The sequence below is a fragment of the Nansenia antarctica genome, assembly GCF_963989245.1.
Source record: "Nansenia antarctica genome assembly, chromosome: 8".
NCBI lineage: Eukaryota > Metazoa > Chordata > Actinopteri > Argentiniformes > Microstomatidae > Nansenia > Nansenia antarctica.
This window is the reverse complement of record NC_137678.1, coordinates 27,803,077-27,813,900: the sequence shown is the minus strand read 5'-3', so window position 1 is coordinate 27,813,900 and position 10,824 is coordinate 27,803,077.

Sequence of the window (10,824 nt, the reverse complement as noted above, 5' to 3'; positions counted from 1 at the left end):
GTCTATCAGCAATTTGCACAAACAAAAGAATGGGAAGAATATTTGAATGGGAATACAGTCAGGCAGACTGGACGTACAGATACAAATAGTCACACAATACACACACACACCCACGCACGCACACACGCACACACGCACATACACACACACACACATGCACGCACACACGCACACGCACACACACACACACACACACACACACACACACACACACACACACTACTCTTGATTTATCTGTCAGGAGGAACACCAAAAACAAATGCTACCGAGGCTGGGGAGATTGTGTGTGTGTGTGTGTGTATATAAATGTGTGTGTATATGTGTGTGTGTGTGTGGAGAAGGAAAAGGTTAATGCCTGATCTGTGAGCAGAGATGACAGTGCTTAGACCCCAGTGAGCACTGGGGAAGCTGGAAACGAGGAGTCCAGGGACTTCCATCTTCATATTCACTGGCCTCTTTCCTCCTCCTGTCTCCACAACTTCACATTTATTGCCGTGGCTCTACAGAGAGGAGGGATGACCTTGAGAAGACCCCGTAGTCATCCATTCCACTCAAACGCTACTTAATTAGCAACACGGTCGGTTTAGGGTTTGTTAAATCACTGGATACAGTAATCAAACCAACCAGAGGCTGACAGGCCGTGCAAAGCTGCAATGCTACAGGAAAGAAAGCACACAAAAATAATAATTATAGCTGTGTGTGTGTGTGTGTGTGCTTATAGTCTGTGGCACGTCGGACACAAAAAGACAAAAAAAGCAACGTGTCTAAAATAAGCCAGCTCAATTTAGATAAGAGAACCACAGAAGTGTGGTAAGGAGGGAGGAGGCTGTGGGGGGAACAACACCTTCCCTCTAGAGGGCACCACGCCTGCCTGGCTGGTCAGGTGTGTGACACTCCCCCTCTTCTCTTCCTCAGGCAGGACGATGGAGGGGTGGCAGGAGGAGAGGAGGGAGAGGAGGCGAGTGACCTCCCTCTTCCCTCCTCCCCCCCCCTCCTCTCCCCCCCCCCCTCCCCCCCGCGCTCAAGGAGGACACGTCCATTGTCCCCTATTGACGATCAACAACCACGAACGAGGTCGTTAAAAAAAACTAAACGCTTTTCAATCACTTAACTCACTTCTTCCGGAACATTCTTCCGGAAACAACATCCGTGAAAAAAATAAATAAATAAAGGAAGATACCTTTTTTGTCCTCTAATGCTCCTCACTCACGAAAAGAAAGAAAGAAAGAAGAGAGGCGGAAGAAAAAAATATAATATGGCAATTTAGCTAAATAATTACAGCGTTTTACTCCTACCGTCTACACGGGTCTCCTCCGCCGGCGAAAGAGAGCTAATAATTCAATTTCTCGGTGCCTGTAATTGTCACCAATGTACCTAAAGGTCACATTAGAAAAGGGGAGGGGAAGAGACTGGTGACATGCGAGGGGAAGAGTAATTTAACACTGGGGGTAATGGGCGGAGTGTTTCTGTGATGGACTGAGAGAGAGGGGGGGGGGGAGGGAGGGGGGTGGGGGGGGGGAGGGGGGGGGGAGGGAGGGGAGGGAGGAGTGAGGAGGGCTCACATGGCAGCCATGAAAACGATCACTCTCAGAAAAGCAGCCGTCTAATCGATAAGGGTTCTTCGACTTCGTCCGTTGAGGAAGAGAACCCTGACGGAACCCTGACACGGAACCCAACAGGGTGTTCTTTCAGACGATGCTCCTGAAGGTTCTCTAGTGTGCGCTCGTTCGCTCTCTGTCACAGATTTCAAGGCATACGATTGGTGCGCCGCCGGCATGAGCTCTTCACACCGGTCTGCTACTACACCCTCTAAATCAGGGGTGCCCACACTTTTTTGAACCAAGATCTACTTTTCAAGTAGCCAGTCTGCCAAGATCTACCAGTCTAGTTTCAACATCGCAAACGTACACGCACGTACTACAAACACACACACACACACACACACACACACACACACACACACACACACAGTTCCCAGCCTGCATAGTAAACTCACATTACACTTTCTCTCTCTCTGTCACACAGCCACACAGGAGAAGACCATCACAAACCCTCCCTCTTTGCTATTCACACACACACACACACACACACACACACACACACACACACACAGGCAGACACACAGACACACACACACACACACACACACACACACACATTTGCCAGTCTGCATAGGGAGCCATAGCACAAACCCTCCCTCTCTCTCTCCCCCCCTCTCTCTCTCTCTCCCTCTCCCCCTCTCTCTCTCTCTCTCTCTCTCTCTCTCTCTCTCTCTCTCTCTCTCTCTCTCTCTCTCTCTCTCCCCCTCTCTCTCTCTCTCCCCCTCTCTCTCTCTCTCTCTCTCTCTCTCTCTTACACACACACACACACACACACACACACACACACACACTCACTTTCTCTCATTCACACACTGACAGCCAGTCTGCAGTACCATAGCCAACTACTGATCCAACAAACAGAAAAGTAAACCAGATACAAAACAGGTAGTTCCCTAGTTTGAAAGGAGGAAATAAATGCATTTCTCTACCTTAGGTAGGAGCTGGTTGCAAGGCGTAGGCAGGCTACAATGTGTCATCAGCCACTGTGGATCTGTCATCGAAAAGGCAATCTGCAGCCTCGAGAAACGCTTTTTTCACAATTTCGCCGTCTTTGAATGACTTCTTGTGTTTAACAAGAACGTGACTGACGCGATAAGAAGCTATCGTTGCAGCCGTACGTTTTCGCTCTTTTGCCACATTTCCCTTCTTCGAAATAGCCTTCGTAGATTTGCAGATCAGACAGACGCACTTCCAATATCACATTGTGTAAAAAAGTCCTCCTCCCATTCTGGATGGAAGTTGTACGTTATTGGTTTCTTACTTGGTCCAGCTTCCCCACTCATTTGTATACCCCTTATTTAGTATTATATAGTAAATAGTAGAAATTGGAAGGCTAACTAGTTAATTAGTTTCGCCGGTATTTTGTAGTTGGCGCTGTTGACTGCGCATGCGTGGTGAACCTGTGTTAGGTGTTAGGTGAAAAGATCAGATCTCAGACTGGCTTACCTGTACGTCAATCAAGTGGCAAAAGCCATAGTGAGGATGGATGATAGGCGAACTTAAAAAAAAAAAAAAAAAAAAAAAAATCTCTCTCTCTCCTTTTGTGTTTTGTTCAATGCCATGCGATCTACCTATACTACCTTTGCGATCGACCGGACGTATTGGGCACCCCTGCTCTAAATCAACCAGAAGGATCTGAGCGTGTGCATCAGGGGGGGGAGGCTGGCGGAGGTGGACATCGGAGGGACGGGTTGTCGTCGTAACGCCCACGAACGGAACATGGAACGGTACCGAAACACCAGCGGTTCCGCGCGATCCGACGAGGCCCCCCCGTCCTCCGATGTCAGCCTCCGCCAGCCTCCCCCAGCCTCCCCCAGCCTCCCCCAGCCTCCGCCAGCCTCCCCCAGCCTCATCCAGCCTCCCCCAGCATCCCCCAGCCTCCCCCAGCCTCCCCCAGCCTCCGCCAGCCTCCGCCAGCCTCCGCCAGCCTCCCCCAGCCTCTCCCAGCCTCCCCTGGAGTGTACACTTCACTCCGGCGAGCCGGATAGACAGAACACCTAACGTCGACGGGCCTACGAACTCCCTACAGCTCAACGTTGCACAGGCAACCTGACAAGGAGTGATGTGGTCACAATGGAGAGGATGATGTCACAATGGAGAGGATGATGTGGGGCCTGTGTAGGGGAGGGGGGGGCCTGCAGCCTCTGTAATGGCCACGGATGCAGGGGAGGCAGGAGGAGGAGGAGGAGGGAGACAGGCAGGACTGGAGGGGGCGGGGGGCGGGGGGGTGGGGTGGTAGTGAAAGGAGGAGGAGAGGAGAGGAGTAGTGTGCTGCCTTGGCTTTGAAGTAATTGACTAATACAGGTCTGGGTATTAGAGTCATTGAGTGCCAAAAAAAGAGCACACAGCCGCTTGACCCTAAGCCACTTTGGAGTAATCTAGTATTCAACCCAGCGTGTAATGACTGCTAGAGCTGTCAATCCTCCGGGCTCTCTCTCTGTCTCTCTCCCCCCCCCCCCCCTCTATCTCTCCATCCCCCCTCTCTATCTCCCTCTCTCTCTGTGTCTCCCCCCTCTCTGTCTCTCCTCTCTCTCCTTCTGACTCCCTCTAACCAACACCCCGTCTCTCTCTCTCTCTCTCTCTCTCTCTCTCTCTCTCTCTCTCTCTCTCTCTCTCTCTCTCTGTCTCTCTCCCACCCCCCTCTCTATCTCTCCCTCCCTCCCCCCTCTCTATCTCTCTCTCTCTCTCTCTCTCTCTCTCTCTCTCCATGGGCTTGTGGATAGATAGTGAGGAGATGGAGGGATGAAAGAAGGATGTCTGGAGGCCTGACTGGGAGGGGTCTAAATGTCTGGGTCTTCAGGGTCGTTAACACCGGGGGGCTCGGGGTGTATCTAGCCTGCGTCCCCTCCTCCGCATGCACATACACACAAACACAAACACACAAACACAAACACACACACATACACACACACACACACACACACACACACCCACACACCCACACCCACACACACCCAGACACACCCACCCACCCACCCACACCCACCCACACCCACCCAGACACACCCACACACACCCACACACACCACCTCAGAAGGAGGATTTTGACAGAGGGGAAATGGGGGGGTTTGGGGGGGGGTCTTTCTCCAACCGGGTAGCAGTGTTTAATACAAATGGATGTGCAGCGTTCGGGGGTGAGGAGTTCAAACACTGTTCTCCTGGAATGGGAAAGGCATCATTAAGGACCCGAACGGTTCAAGCAATTTACTTAACCTCTCAACACTCTGTGTTCCCTTTGATCAATAGGTTTTATCCAGTGGGTGAGCTGTCCATAATGATGAGAGAGAGAGAGAGAGATAGAGGCTGGGGGGGGCGGGGGGGTGAGGAGGGAGAGATAGGACCTGTCCTGCATGAATACTGTTGAATGTTGGATAGAATATCGAAGAGTTTCGCTGGTTTTGGTGTGTGTGTGTGTGTGTGTGTGTGTGTGTGTGTGTGTGTGTGTGTGTGTGTGTGTGTGTGTGTGTGTGTGTGTGTACTGGGCACTTACCTTGGTAATGCTCTTAGCATGCTCGTAGCATCTTTCTGCCTGTTGGATCCATACATGTTGAATCTGCAAAGAGGAGAAAGAGGAGTCAGTGAGTTCATCACACCTGTTCGAGGTGTGTTCAGAGCTCTTTGGAATTGAAACTAAAGACACTGTAGTTCTACTACGGTTCTATGTTCTACCACTGTTCTAAACCTTACTGAGATCTTGTGTTCTACTGAGATCTTGTGTTCTACTATGATTTCATGCTATGTTATTTGTTCATCCACAGCAGTAGGTTGGAGGAGAGAGAGGACGTGTATACAACTACAATAACACACCAGACACGTCAAGTCCGAGCGTGTCAGACTCTCTCTCCGTAGAGGCCGGTGGAGGTAGGAATGAGAGGACAGGCTCAATGTACTGAATGGGACGGAATATGGAACATTGGCATCAATGTGGAATATGGAACATTGGCATCAATGTGGAATATGGAACATTGGCATAAATGTGTCTGATTCATTCCGTTCCATGCGTTACAATGAGCCTGTCGTCCGATCTTCTACCTATACCGGCCTCCCCCGCTCTCTCACTCTGACACGCATCACAAAGGTAGCTACTGTACTGTAGTAATAACACAATCGAAAGGTAAGGAAACCATAAGTTCACTCCATTCAACTGCCCCCCCCCTGCTTCTTCACAGAAATGGCACCTGTCACAGTGTTTGAGCAGGGACAAAAAAAAAAAAAAAGGATGGAAAGAAGACACACACACAAAAAAAACGCTGAAAAAAACAGGCACTTCACAACACTGTCATTGCCATTCATAACAGGCATGCCAGTATAAAGAGGGCCATTAGGGGCCCAACCTGGGAGCCATTAAATCATTTTAAATCGCTGTAACATCCCATTAGCGTCAGAGCTGAGGCCACATAATAGTCTGTATTATAGAGATCACCACCAGCCAGCCCCATTTGGGCTGAAACACCGGCTCTCTCTCTCCCCCGGATCCTTACCCTCTCCACAGCCCCAACGCACGGGGACACTTGTGCCACGGAGAGGAGGAGAGGAGGAGAGGAGGAGAGGAGAGGAGGAGAGGAGAGGAGTTGGGAGACTCCTGGGGTTTCCACCGCGGCGTTTTAAATCAGGATCGAGGATCTCCCTCGTCCGCAGTCTGCAGGCTGCGCCGCCCCATGAATTAGGCATGATGCACAGACCATTATGGTATGCATTATGCCATCTTTAGTGGGATCAGTGGGAAATACATAACACATTTCCTAGTCTAGTGGACGCAGCACATAATCAAACATTGAACAGTCCATACCTGCGGAATTTCAATCGCGGTGACACGCGCGCGGCCGTGTTATGGATTGACGGTTCAAATGCACGTCGGGGATTGGACGATATACTTTCCCACACAACACACAGCTGTGTTTCCTGAGATGTGATCAGATCAGAACCGGGGAAAAGAGGGGGGGGAAAAGACGATCGTTCGAAAACGGTTTGAAACACTTGGAGTGCGCTCGGTTTATCGTGCAGCGTTTGCAGACGATTCCATTGCTGTACTGTCCTAACCCTGAAGGAAATCAAGCACACCTCATGTTCATTTAAAAAAATAATAATAATGATAATTCAAAAAAGAATGATGGCAGATCAGGAAGAGGCTGTAGATACCGTATGAACATACATAGTGAACAGAGTACTGAGGTTGGGACTTGGGAGGGCCAGCCGTGCCATAGCCAGGATCAATCAGGGTATTGATCCGCACTGCCCCGACGCTGGACGCGTCCTAACTATTCCCACCGTAGTTGGGGTAGACCACGCCAACTTCTGGAATATGTAGTTTTTTTTTTTCGTTTTTTTTCTCAAACACAAACACAATCACTGACACTAAGAATAGGCGCGCGTTCCAGGCCCGCGGCACACTCAGCGCCGCCGAGTTGCATACAGAGATGGGTAACCTATATCTAATCGTGCACCCCGTGTTACGTCACAAGCTAAAATCCAATGGGGTTGCGGAACGACCTGCGGGGCGGAAGAACAAGATACAGAGAACACCCCTACATATTCCAGAAGTTGGCGTGGCGTGGGCGTGGTGTGGGCGTGGTCTACCCCAACTACGGTGGGAATCGTTAGGACGCACCCTGGACACCTTCAAATCAGCCCTCAAAACCCACCTGTTCACTACTAAGGCCTTTGGCCCCTAGTTTCGTTTTGTCGCTGTCTCTGTGTTTTCTGTTTTGTCTTTCTGACTTTCTTTCTGTAAAACCTGTAAAACGTCCTTGGGGTTTGTGAAAGGCGCTATATAAAACCAAGATATTATTATTATTATTATTATTATTATTAGTGCTGGGTCTGTTCATTGAGGGGTTCTTAGAAACTGTTGTATTGTAATGTGTATTTATTTATATATATATATATATATATATTATTTTTTGGGGCAGTGCCACTCATATTTTTCATTTTATTAGACAGATAGTGAAGACAGACAGGGAAGTAAGGAGAAGAAGGGAGAGAGAGCATGTCAGCAGGGCATGGGCCGGATTAGAACCCATGCCAACATGGGCATATGTGTGCACTGTAGACCGCGGTGCTAGACCACTGGACCACCCCAGGCCACTTTATTTATATTTGTGTGTTCTTTGCAACAGGGCCCTGTTGAAAAGACGACCGTGGTCTCACTCACTCACTCTGGTTAAATACACTAAAGCCTCAACACCTTTATATAAAAAATAAATAAAACAAAATAAAATTAAGCCCACACCATGAATAGCGTAGTGCACAGGATATCTATTCTAAGGACCGCGAGGTCAAACTATTTTGGGCCCTGCGACACTGCTGTGACAAACTGACGCCACAAACAAGATCACTCTGTCAACGCCACAACGCCACAACCAACTGATCCTCTCCCAGTCTGAGCACGCCGCAAACAGAGCGCCCACGGAGAGCAGCAGACAGGCAAGGGGGGGCAGGGTTATTCCTAGCTACAGTAGCATCTCGTGACGTTAGAATTATAAGGTTTATCTCCATTTTTGTCAAAATAGAGTTTTTTACATAATCTGATCCATTAGGTGTTTATTAATGCCTGTGTGGTGTTATTTTTTAAATGTTGACATTTTTGAGTTAGTAATTCATAAGATACAAAGGTTCCATCTCACAAAACATAATGGAATGTAAAAACTTTGACGTTCAATATCTCTGAACTGCCCGAAACGGAGATAGAACCTTATCATTCTAAGCTCACGATCTGACTGTCGCTGTCATTTAAAGACACTACAAAGTCAACGATTCCACTTAAGAGAGATATTGATTATGATTACACAATCATACCACTGATAATCAACCAGAGGCTTTAGAAAAGAAAAGAAAACAGGGCTAGAGCCAGGGGCCTCCACCGCTCCACGTCTCTGAAAAAAAAAAAAAAACTCCAGGTGAAATATGCATGCTCTGTTACATATACATGTATATACATATATATATAAATATATCTCTTCTCTCCTCTCTCTCTCCGGCAATGATAAATAGCCCCTTCCACGGACCCCTGGTCTGCCCTATGAGTTCTTTAAGGAACAAAGCCATGATGAATAGGATTAGTGGCATAGTCCCAAGCAAACACCTCTGTGTCTGCGTCGGAGAAAAAAAAAGAGATTCTGCCAATGACAATTGGGGGACGGCGGTGACCCGAGGAACGGTCTTTGGGGTACGCCCCCCTGAGGACACCCCGTGTTGATGGAGCTGAATCGCCATTAGGGGGAAGATGAAGTGGCCTCGGCTTTCCTTTCCACCGCCGCTTAATTATACATGCAAGCCCTCGCCAGGGCTCACCTCGTGAAGAGAAAGGCAGAGCCCTCTCCTTTGTTTCACACACTCCCGCCACTTTGTGCTTGCTTATTGGCTGTCTCTCTTGACAACCCCCGGCCAGAGGAAACCCAAATCCCATTGGCTGCAATGGCCCCCTGTCAGGAGAGGAGGAGAGGAGAGGAGAGGATTGGAGAGACGTGATGTATTTTGTTTTCATTACAATGGAACTTGCAAGACGTGGAAGGTACCGGAGAGGTGAAGACAAAATGTACCTGTCAGAAATATGTCTCAGGAGGAGCAGGAAGTCGTATCTGTACGCGCAGCTGACAAATATGGACCCCTCGAAAAAAGGAATATGCGCGTTTGAAAACAATGGGTTATGAATAAACAACAGGCCCCAGAATCATGCTAATAAACAAAATGATGTCATGGGGGTTGGGGGAGGGGTTTGGGGGGGGGGGCTTGGGGGAATTTGACAACCTGAAAACACCCCCACTGATACACTAACAACATTCATCACCGCATGACATGCCATTCATTACTTCACTGTGTTTTGTCCCACTAAGATATGCCAGAATATTTAAAAAAATGCATATTTCTTTTCATCTGCTGTCAAGCCACCCCTACAAACCCACCAATCACTACAAATTGCAGGTTGATTTTCCCGTCGGATTTGAGAAACCTTTACTACTGACCCCTCACTACTGATCTGAGGAGAGAGGGAGGCCACGCTGTGGAGAAGGAGAAGGAGAAGGAGAAGAAGAAGAAGAAGGAGGAGAAGGAGAAGGAGAAGGAGAAGGAGAAGAAGAAGAAGAAGGAGAAGAAGGAGAAGAAGAAGAAGGAGAAGGAGAAGGAGAAGGAGAAGAAGAAGAAGAAGGAGAAGAAGGAGAAGGAGAAGAAGAAGAAGAAGAAGAAGGAGAAGGAGAAGGAGAAGGAGAAGGAGAAGGAGAAGAAGAAGAAGAAGGAGGAGGAGGAGAAGGAGCAGAAGAAGAAGAAGGAGGAGAAGAAGAAGGAGAAGGAGAAGAAGAAGAAGAATTATGAAACACGGGACGTGATGTTACACTGTCCATTGTGCCAATGGATGGTACGCACATGAGGTTTGCCTTGATGTTGAGAGTGGCATGGGAGCTGTATCTCAGACATGGGAAGGATGTTAAATTTCGGGACACATCATCAGTAGAGTACCTTTGAATCATGGGGTGTTTCGGCCTTTTCAACACTAGACACCCTCATCTAAGGCGGCCAGCTACAGGGTGATCAAGCCTGAGCTTGTGTCCCATGCCCAATCATGAGAATTGCCTGGTTGTTTAAATGGCGCAGCCCACGGGACTATGCAAGGCAGGGGTGTCCTCTTCCCTGAGTCAGGCCTAGAGCAGACCGCATACCTTGTTCACCCTCCTCCTGGAGGGTTCTGACCTGGGTTCTCAAGTGGGAGTGGGGGTAGGGGGGGGATTAGTGAGCGGGTCATGTTGCTGTTCTTTGAGCCCAGCAAGGGTCCTTCCGCTTGATCCATATCCACTGGCTGCTTCTTTCGGCCGCTTCAGAGAGTGATCTAATTGTCTGTCGCAGAGCCTGTCCATGGATGCCAAGGTCTTTCAGCAGCCTAACGGTGGAAGAAGCCACGAAACCTCTGCATCCCACTTCAACCGGATAGACTTTTGCCTTCCATCCTCGTTGTTGAGCGTCTGCTGCCAGTTCTGTGTAGCGCAGTTTCTTGCGCTCATAGGCCTCTTCAGCTGAATTCTCCCACGGGACTGTGAGCTCTATGATGTAAACAGACTTCAGTGAAGGGGACCAGAGTACCAAGTCTGGTCTAAGGGTGGTGGCTGCAATCTCGGGTGGAAAGATTAGTTGCTGGCCAATATCGACTAGCATCTTCCAATCCCGGGCCATGGCTAGCTGTCCACCCAGCTAGCGGGGAATGTTCCCCTAACATTGGCTAACATTCCCTACAAGT